Consider the following 10,323-nt stretch of genomic DNA (forward strand, 5'->3'; position numbering starts at 1 on the left):
AGAGATGTGGGAAGCAGAAAGGGGTAGGAGAGAAGGAAAGACAGGGTGCTGGACCTGCCTAGGAAACCCACCCACTGGCCTGGAATGTAGACGTTCGTATTGTCACACACACACACACACGGTCCCTATCACCCTCTGAACCTCAATGACAGGTTTTTGCATTTGTAAAAAGAAGCCATGCGAGAGCCCAATCGAGACAAAGGACTCTAGGGAGGGATATTGCCCTAAGGTGACAACCCAAAAGACAGAAAACAAAAATCCAGTGGAAGTGTGACTCGGGCCTGGGTGGTTTAACACTAAAACTCAAAAGGCTGCTCGGCCTGATTGAGACATCCTCTGACAACTTACTTATCAAGGAGTTTCTAAGTTTTTAGAGTAGAGGCAGTGTTTCATACATCACTCAACTGCTATAGTGTGAGATGACATGAGAGGTCGGGGCCAAGGAGCGACTCTGTCCAAGCACTCTGTCCAAGCACACTGTCCAAGCACTCTGTCCAAGCACTCTGTCCAAGCACTCTGTCCAAGCACTCTGTGGAAGCACTCTGTCCAAGCACTCTGTCCAAGCACTCTGTCCAAACACTCTGTCCAAACACTCTGTCCAGAGTCAATCTAACGGATGTTAACAGAATAACAGTGTCATTGCTGAGGAACAGTTGTGGACTCAGATGTCTCATCACCCTGGATGTTATCTGGTCCACTGTAATCAGTCTGTGGTGGCTGTTGTCTAACATCACCCTGCGTCTTTGAGAATGAAGGCTCCCCTACGCAATGAACTGAGAGCTAATGTTCAGATAGAGAACATTCCATTATGCATGTACAGTCCACCCACTGTCCCACATAAACCCGTGGTTTTGTGTAGATTTAGCTTTTAGAGATTGTTTATGATTTGGAACGTTGGCCAATACCAGGGTTAATCTAGTAGGTCACACACCCGGACTCTTTGGATCTGAACATGCTCAGCAAACCAGCAACTTCCAAAATGAGTTAAAAAAGGGGATGCATTCAGGTTATTCTAAATGTAATCTCATGATACAGTTCACAAATCCTCAGGCGTAGACTAAGCTTCCCATCAAACCAAAATTGGTTCTGTGAAAGTTCCCAGAACATTCATTAGGTCACGGCAGATGTTCTCATAACACAAAAACTGTCCAGTCTTGCTGATGATTATATATTTTTTGTATAAAAATTTGCCAGATGTTGCAAAAAATGTTTCTAGAACACATTTAATCTGTTCTTTAAAGGTTCCCAGAATGGATTTCCTTGTCCCACCGCTCTCTAGCAACTGGTTGTGGCAAGCCGGGAGTCTGCAAGCTGACCTCTGTCGCCAGTTGGACAGTGTTTCCTCTGACACATTGGTGTGGCTGGCTTCCGGGTTAAGCCAGCAGTGTGTCAAGAAGCAGTGAGGTTTTGCAGGGTCGTGTTTCGGAGGACGCGTGGCTATCGACCCTAGCTTCTCCCGAGTCTGTAGGGGAGTTGCAGCGATGGGAAAAGACTGTAACTACCAATCGGGTATCATGAAATTGGGGGGGAAAGGGGTGAAAGTACAACAAAAACAAAAAAGGTTCACAGAATGTTTCATTAGGTTGCGGAAACAGTCTGGTGAGAATTTTGTCGGGACATCACAAAAGATGTGTTCCCAAAACATGAAAACTGTCCAGTTGTGCAGATGATTCTGGGCTGCAAAAAACGTTCACCTGCTGTTGCTCGGGTTGGATAGCAGAGCTCTATTATGAGAACATTTGCCGTAATTGAATATTCAGAACTTTCACAGAACCAATTTTGATTTGCTGGGAAAACATTACTGGTACATTGTGTTACTACATAACCTGGAAACCTAATGAGAACTTTTGAGAAATGTTCTGTATGGGTTGTCACAGATATTGTGCACAACATTTTAGTGACATTCCAAGGTTATTTAATTTAAAACATTTATATTTATTTTTAAATTCGACCCCCTTTTCTCCCCAATTTTGTGGTATCCAATTGTTAGTAGTTACTATCTTGTCTCATCGCTACAACTCCCGTACGGGCTCGGGAGAGACGAAGGTTGAAAGCCATGCGTCCTCCGATACACAACCCAAACAAGCCGCACTGCTTCTTAACACAGCGCGCATCCAACCCGGAAGCCAGCCACACCAATGTGTCGGAGGAAACACCGTGCACCTGGCGACCTGGTTAGCGTGCACTGCGCCCGGCCCGCCACAGGAGTCACTGGTGCGCGATGAGACAAGGATATCCCTACCTGCCAAGCCCTCCCTAACCCGGACGACGCTAGGCCACGGACCTCCCGGTCGCGGTCGGCTGCGACAGAGCCTGAACCCAGAGTCTCTAGTGGCACAGCTAGCACTGCAATGCAGTGCCCTAGACCACTGTGCCACCCGGGAGGCCCCTTAAAACATATTTTTGAAGAAAAAAATATATTTTGTTATCAAAAACATTATATTGGGATGTTATCATCCTAATGTTAGATACAACCCTAACTAGAACTTAATGGGAATCTTAGTTTAATGTTCTGGGAATGTTCCTGGGTTTGCTGGGTTCCCAGCTAGCAATCACCCAGGTCATCGATAGCGTCCGTAGAAGACAGGTTCCTTGACCAACTGTAGATGACACTACTGGCATGACACCTTGTCAGAACCTTTCATACCTGTACAATAGAGAGAAACCAGGGCTAAGGACAGGGCTTAGAAAGGTCCGGCTGCAAAAACTCTCCCAGCTTCAGTTCAAAGAGCACAATTGCATTAAATGAATATATGTCGGTGGAGTCTGTCTATGCCCCACTCACAAATGCCTCTTTACTGGTAAAAAAAAAAAGATTAGGACTGAAACATGTTCTGGCAAGCAAGAACAGCTAACAAACAATGTTTTTTTTTCAATGCAATAATCATAAACTGGCAGAAAGGGTACAGGAAAACATCCTTGAGTGGAGTTTGATGTGAAATTACCAGGATTAATGACACTATTCCGAAACCCACAATGAACAAGGTATTGGTTTGAATAAAACGTTATGGATCCCCTCCCTCAGCAACCATTGTTCCCTCCCAACCCCACCCCCACACCCCCACACCCCCATCAACCCATGTACAGTGCTCCCATCGTCTCTGTGCCCCTATGTGATGCACAACGCTGGGTAGAGAGAGACTAGAAGACCACTACCAATGGGCACAGCCTTAGCTTCCATGGCCTCTTCCATGGGAGAACCAGTCACCAGAGGCATGCAGAGAATTATCTATTTATTGAGGGGAAAGAACCCTTACTGGGTCGCCACTCGATCACTGTCACCTTTGACCTTCTGGAGGTTTATGAGGGAGGGCCTCCCTGGCTCTGTAATGGTCCTCTAGCTTTGTGCTGTAGAATTCCACGTGGCACTCCCTCTTCCCCACACGCAGTTGTCCTATACCCTCTCCCTATAGCTCTCTCTCTCTCTATCTCCCTCTCTTTGTAGACGTGTGTAAATGCTTGGCATAGTATTGATGTCAGTACTTAACTCAAAAAAATCGAAAATGTAATACACTACCCTGTCATTTCCCCAGTCTCATAGTCATTGCAGCTAGTCAGTCATGTGATTTACCCCACTGGGATCTGACCTTGCGTCACTGTGAGCTAGGTTCTGGAAACTCCTAGCAACCAGAAGACAATAGTAGTCAATTACTCATATAAGGAGCGTTTATGGGAGCAGAAGTGAGAGAGGCCAGAGAACATGATTGATGATATCCTTTATGAACAATTATCATGGAAATGTATTATCGGTTTATTACTGAGTCAGTTTTTAAACATGTATGTGCTCTCTCTCTCTCTCTCTCTCTCTCTCTCTCTCTCTCTCTCTCTCTCTCTCTCTCTCTCTCTCTCTCTCTCTCTCTCTCTCTCTCTCTCTCTCTCTCTCTCTCTCTCTCTAGGATGAAGGCAGTGAGTAGGAGTATGGAGTCGGTGCTGATTGAGGAAGAGAAGGACAAGTACCCTCAGCCTGTCCCCTCTCTGGACTTCATCCTGAACAACTCTTCCCTGGAGCCCGGTCTGGAGTGCCACAGCCCGCTCCCTGACTACAACCACATAGTGCGCCCCTACACCCCACCTGTGTAGCCCCACCCCATCGCCGTGGGAGACACCCCCCCCCCCGACCCTGGTGGAGAGTCTGACTGAATGCCTCAAGGCCTCTCCTTTGTTCTCCTCTGTTCTAACTCGCCCTGGTCTTCACAGTGCACCGTAAAATACCTGCTGCTGCCTCTCTCCTTTTAACTTCTTCCATTTCTCCTCGTCCCCGGGGCTTGAGCTAGAGACAAGTTTGAGACGCTTTGTTACAACATGGGATCTGTTACTTTAGGACTGTGACACCTTTCTGTGTATCTGCACTTAGCCTGCCTGCTTCCCATCAGCCCACAGTGCAGGAAGGAGGAAGAAGAGTCTGCCTTCTCAGCCTGTCCCAGGGGTTCATCTATGTGCTGCTGGTCTTCTCCATACCCCACTGTGATATCCATACCACAGGAGGTTGGTGGCACCTTAATTGGGGAGGACGAGCTCGTGGTAATGACTGGAGCGGAGTAAGTGGAATGGTATCAAGTACATGAAACACATGGTTGCAATGTGTTTGATGCCATTCCTTTAGCTCCATTCCAGACATTACTATGAGCCGTCCTCCCCTCAGCAGCCTCCACTGATCCACACATACAGATACCTATAGATACCTATAGACCTACAGTGCTTTCAGAAAGTTTTCATACAGTTGAAGTCGGAAGTTTACATACACTTATGTAGGTGTCATTAAAAATCGTTTGTCAACTACTCCACAAATTTCTTGTTAACAAACTATAGTTTTGGCAAGTCGGTTAGGACATCTACTTTGTGCATGACACAAGCCATTTTTCCAACAATTGTTTACGGACAGATTATTTCACTTTTAAGTCACTGTATCACAATTCCAGTGGGTCAGAAGTTTACATACACTAAGCTGACTGTGCATTTAAACAGCTTGGAAAATTCCAGAAAATGTCATGGCTTTAGAAGCTTCTGATAGGCTAATCGACGTCATTTGAGTCAATTGGAGGTGTACCTGTGGATGTATTTCAAGGCCTACATTCAAACTCAGTGCCTCTTTGCTTGACATCATGGGAAAATCTAAATAAAACAGCCAAGACCTCAGAAAAAAGTCTGGTTCATCCTTGGGAGCAATTTCCAAACGCCTGAAGGTACCACGTTCACCTGTACAAACAATAGTACGCAAGTATAAACACCATGGGACCACGCAGCCGTCATAACACTCAGGAATGAGACGCTTTCTGTCTCCTCGAGATTAATGTATTTTGGTGCGAGAAGTGCAAATCAATCCCAGAACAACAGCAAAAGACCTTGTGAAGATGCTGGAGGAAATGGGTACAAATGTATCTATATCCACAGTAAAACGAGTCTTATATCGACATAACCTGAAATGCCGCTCAGCAAGGAAGGAGCCACCGCTCCAAAACCACCATTAAAAAGCCAGACTACGGTCTGCAACTGCACATGGGGACAAAGATTGTACTTTTTGGAGAAATGTCCTCTGGTTTGATGAAACAAAATTAGAATTGTTTGGCCATAATGACCATCGTTATGTTTGGAGGAAAAAGGGTGATGCTTGCAAGCCAAAGAACACCATCCCAACCGTAAAGCACAGGGGTGGCAGCATCATGTTGTGGGGGTGCTTTGCTGCAGGAGGGACTGGTGCACTTCACAAAATAGATGGCATCATGAGGGAGGAAAATTATGTGGATATATTGGAGCAACATCTCAAGACATCAGTCAGGAAATTAAAGCTTGGTCGCAAATGGGTCTTCCAAATGGACAATGACCCCAAGCATACTTCCAAAGTTGTGGCAAAATGGCTTAAGGACAACAAAGTCAAGGTATTGGAGTTTCCATCACAAAGCTCTGACCTCAATCCTATAGAAGATTTGTGGGCAGAACTGAAAAAGTGTGTGCGAACAAGGAGGCCTAGAAACCTGACCCAGTTACACCGGCTCTGTCAGGAGAATGGGCCAAAATTCACCCAACTTATTGTGGGAAGTTTGTGGAAGGCTACCCGAAACGTTTGACCCAAGTTAAACAATTTAAATGCAATGCTATCAAATACTAATTGAGTGTATGTAAACTTCTGACCCACTGGGAATGTGATGAAAGAAATAAAAGCTGAAATAAATCATTCTCTCTACTGTTATTCTGCCATTTCACATTCTTAAAATAAAGTTGTGATCCTAACTGTCATAAGACAGGGATTCTTTACTCTGATTATATGTCAGGAATTGTGAAAAACTGAATTTAAATTCATTTGGCTAAGGTGTATGTAAACTTCTGACTTCAACGGTACCTCTTGACTTAATCCACATTTTATTGTGTTACAGCCTGAATTCAAAATTGATTAAATATATTTTTTTTCTCACCCATCTACAATTAAATGTACAATATCAAACAAGATAATATAAAATCATAAGACAGTTATGTATATTTTTCTGTATATCAAATTATATATACATTAACTTAATTTCCTTTAAAGACTGAGACATTAGTTAGAATCTAAATATTGCACAATGTTCTCATTTGTGAGATCCTCACACAATACCCCATAATGACAAAGTGAAAACATGTTTTTAGACATTTTTGCAAATTTATTGAAAATGAAATACAGAAATAACTCATTCACATCATTATTCACACCCCTGAGTCAATACTTTGTAGAAGCACCTTTGGCAGCGATTACAACTTTGAGTCGTTCTGGGTAAGACTCTAAAAGCTTTCCACACATGGATTGTGCAACATTTTCCCATTATTATTTTCAAAATTCTTCAACCTCTGTCCAATTGGTTGTTGATCATTGCTAAACAACCACTTTCAGGTCTTGCCATAGATTTTCAAGTAGATTTAAGTCAAAACGGTAATTCGGCCTCTCAGGAACATTCACAGTCTTCTTGGTAAGAAATTGCAGTGTAAATTTGGCCTTGTGTTTTAGGTTTATCCTGAAAAACTCCCCAGTCCGTAACGATTGCAAGCATACCCATAACATGATGCAGCAACCACTATTCTTGAAAATATGGAGAATAGTGTTGTATTGGATTTGCCCCAAACATAACAATTTGTATTCAGGACAAAAAAGTTAATTGCTTTGACAATTTTTTTGCAGTATTACTTTAGCGCCTTGCTACAAACAGGATGCATGTTTTATACATGTTTTTTTCTGTACAGGCTTCCTTATTTTCCCTCTGTCAATCAGGTTAGTATTGTGAAGTAACTACAATGTTGTTGAGCCAACCTCAGTTTTCTGCTGTGACAGCCATTAAACGCAGTAACTGTTTTAAAGTCACAATTGGCCTCTTGGTGAATTCCCTGAGCAGTTTCCTTCCTCTCCGGCAACTGAGTTAGGAAGGATGCCTGCATCGTTGTAGTGACTGGGTGTAAATAATGACTTCACCATGCTCAAAGTGATATTCAGTGTCTGCTTTTTCAAATGTTTACCCATCTGCCAATGGGGGCCCTTCTTTGAGAGGCATTGGAAAACGTCCCTGGTCTCTGTGGTTTAATCTGTGTTTGAAATTCACTGCTCGACTGAGGGACCTTACAATTATCTGTATGTGTGGGTTACAGAGATGAGATAGTCATTCAAAAATAATGTTAAACATTATTATTACACGCAGAGTGAGTCCATGCAAGTTATGTGACTTGTTAAGCAAAGCTTTACTCAAGAACTTATTTAGGCTTGCCATAACAAAGGGGTTGAATACTTATTTCATTTAATCCATTTTAAATTCAGGCAGTAATACAAAAAAAAAGTGGTAAAAGTCAAGGGGTGTGAATACTTTCTGAAGGCACTGTATGCAAACCTAAAGACAGGCTCAGGCTATGATCTACTGTGAACAACACTAAGAAGCACAACAGATTCCAGACGTATAACACATGAAATGTAGTGGTAGCAGGTTATACTGTTGTGTAAATTAAGAATGTGTAACTATGTGGCTGTGTTACTATGGGGATAAAACATGTAAACAGAGAAAGAAAATAGGTTGGAGAATTGAGGCATTTCTTGTTTTACTATTTTATATCTGTACAAATGTTTTATAGAATAGAAAACTGGAAAGTAAATGTGCTATTTTATTATATTAAGTAATAATTATTGTGTTTTCTTTTAGTTCGTAATATGAGGTTTAATAAACATTCTTATCACAAAGTTGGTATTTTCAAGCATGTATTACTCAGCTTGACTTTAGCTAATGCTCACGTTTTTAAAAGGCACCTGTCGGACAGATTATCGGAACGGTTCGTGAATAATTGAATCTGCCAGTTTGAAAAGATTTCTCACTTGAGTACTCCGATCCCCAGTCTTCCCAGTGAACATGTTTAAAATATATATATATTTTTCCCTTTCGCCTCAGAGAGAAGAAAGGGTTGAGACTGTAGATGGGTATTGGCTCAGTCTGAGTAGTAGTAGTTTCAACAGCCCATAAAGTCCCAATGCCCTCTGAATAGGGTTAAGGTATGAACGGAACAGGGCAAAACGGAGAGTAATACCACACTGCTTTGGATTTAACACTACTTCTCTACCGTGAAGGCATTTTAAATGAAAAGTACGATTTGGATTCCTTCCCCTATCCCGATATGGGCCCGTTCATGAGGAAAACCTAACTGTATATTATTGTTATGGCCTGAGTGCAAAAAGGAAATGAGATGCTACAAGAGAGCCACATGGACAAAGCTAGTTAAAAACATGAGCTTGGATTAGAATTCCACATGAAGCGTGTGTCTGAGAAAGCACTAGTAAAATAAACCATGCATATTTATTAAGGTTTATATTATACGTTGTCGCTTACTAATCCAGATCAAATGTCCTCTTCAATATGTCACACTGAAGAGTTAACCAAAGGATTTGTACCCTCTGACTCCTTGATAACAAGATATGGAACATTCCGGATTTTAATTCCAGATTTATATGCTGTTTCCACTGCTGTATATACTTTAATTACATTAGGAAAGATGAAGGAATATACTGTTTGTTAGCAGGAATGTTTAGAATAGAAAGCTTCTGCTACTGATCCATTTTGTAACACTAAAAGTGTTAGTGAAGCTTGCAGGGCAGGCTACAGGAATCCTATGTGTTATCCAGGCTGGTCACAATACACTGGTCACTGAAAGTTATCTACTTTCTCACGTTTAGCCTGTAATTACCTTTATAAACAAGGCTGTTATGCACAGATTTAAGGGGAAAGTATCAGGATGAAGAGTTGAAATGTTTGAAAAAATATGCATCTTTGGTTAAATAAAACTTCCAGTGACACCAGCTAGTCTTTCCTTACAAATAGGAGGAATTGATCGTTTGTGTGTGTTAAGCTACTACAATGTGCCAATACAATACATTATTCATTAAGGTTTATTATGAATCCTGTCTCTAAACCCCAAAATCCTGCCAAATTATGTTTGCGTTGTTAATGTGGACTGACTGGGTCTTGTGTTCAATGTGGAGGGGAAAAGTATATGCACTGATATTTTCTATCAAATATAGATTTTTGTAATCTAAATGTATTTTTATTATTAACCAAGCATAAGAAGTGAATAAATGAATAAAGATCTATATATTTATAAATTACTTCTAGTCCACTCCTAATTTTTTCTGAAGATGCTAACATTGTTTAATATATTAACCCTCTGCTTTTTTTAGGACATGATCCTCTTTAATCTGAAGTGCTGACACCATAGGTAATCAGCACCATTTTGAACACATATCAGCAGAAGAAAATATTTGTTGCACAACTTGTCTGTGGCTGGGAATGTGGAGATGGGTGAGACGCGTATCCACTGAATGTGTTTGTCATCAGAAGGCTACACTCCGCTGGTCCTGCTTCTTAACCAGCGAGACACGCTTCCTGAGCGGGGCAAGGTGTCGGCAGCCTGTCTGTCAACGGGACAATGCCCCTCAGAGCAGGAAAGGAAGGGGCCCTTAATCATCCTGGTCACGACCGGAGGACGCCACCCCGCAGTGAGCTTCCTATGGGGCCACACTGCCCCCCGACCCCCGTTACTGGCACAGGGTGTGCCCACTGGGAACGCCACACGGAACGGGTTGTGCTCTCCACTGTCTCCGCTCATCACTCTGGTTTACACTGATTTACGGTATTTAAAGCTAGGTGAACGTGAATATTTACCACAACACTCACTGTCCTCCTTCTATACGAGACCAAACCAGTGAATTATTCAAACCTCAAGCCAAGCAGGTCAGCTCCAATGTAAACTGATTCCAGAATATGGAATGTAAATAAACATGGGAAGCATGCTGGGGATGAGGAACCATCATTCTTTGGCTACAAACAC

At 42.4% G+C, this 10,323-nt stretch overlaps 1 protein-coding gene across 1 annotated transcript in view; it reads left to right on the forward strand.

Moving 5' to 3' along the window:
- LOC118377338 (vascular endothelial growth factor receptor kdr-like) overlaps positions 1-9,601 on the forward strand; it is an 85,335-nt gene extending 75,734 nt beyond the window's left edge. The window contains exon 30 of the mRNA XM_052509445.1: positions 3,897-9,601. The gene's annotated coding sequence lies outside the window, so the exon portion shown is untranslated. The remainder of the gene's footprint in view (positions 1-3,896) is intronic.
- The last annotated feature ends 722 nt before the right edge of the window (positions 9,602-10,323 follow it).

This window comes from Oncorhynchus keta, chromosome 4, assembly GCF_023373465.1.
Source record: "Oncorhynchus keta strain PuntledgeMale-10-30-2019 chromosome 4, Oket_V2, whole genome shotgun sequence".
In the NCBI taxonomy this organism is placed as follows: domain Eukaryota; kingdom Metazoa; phylum Chordata; class Actinopteri; order Salmoniformes; family Salmonidae; genus Oncorhynchus; species Oncorhynchus keta.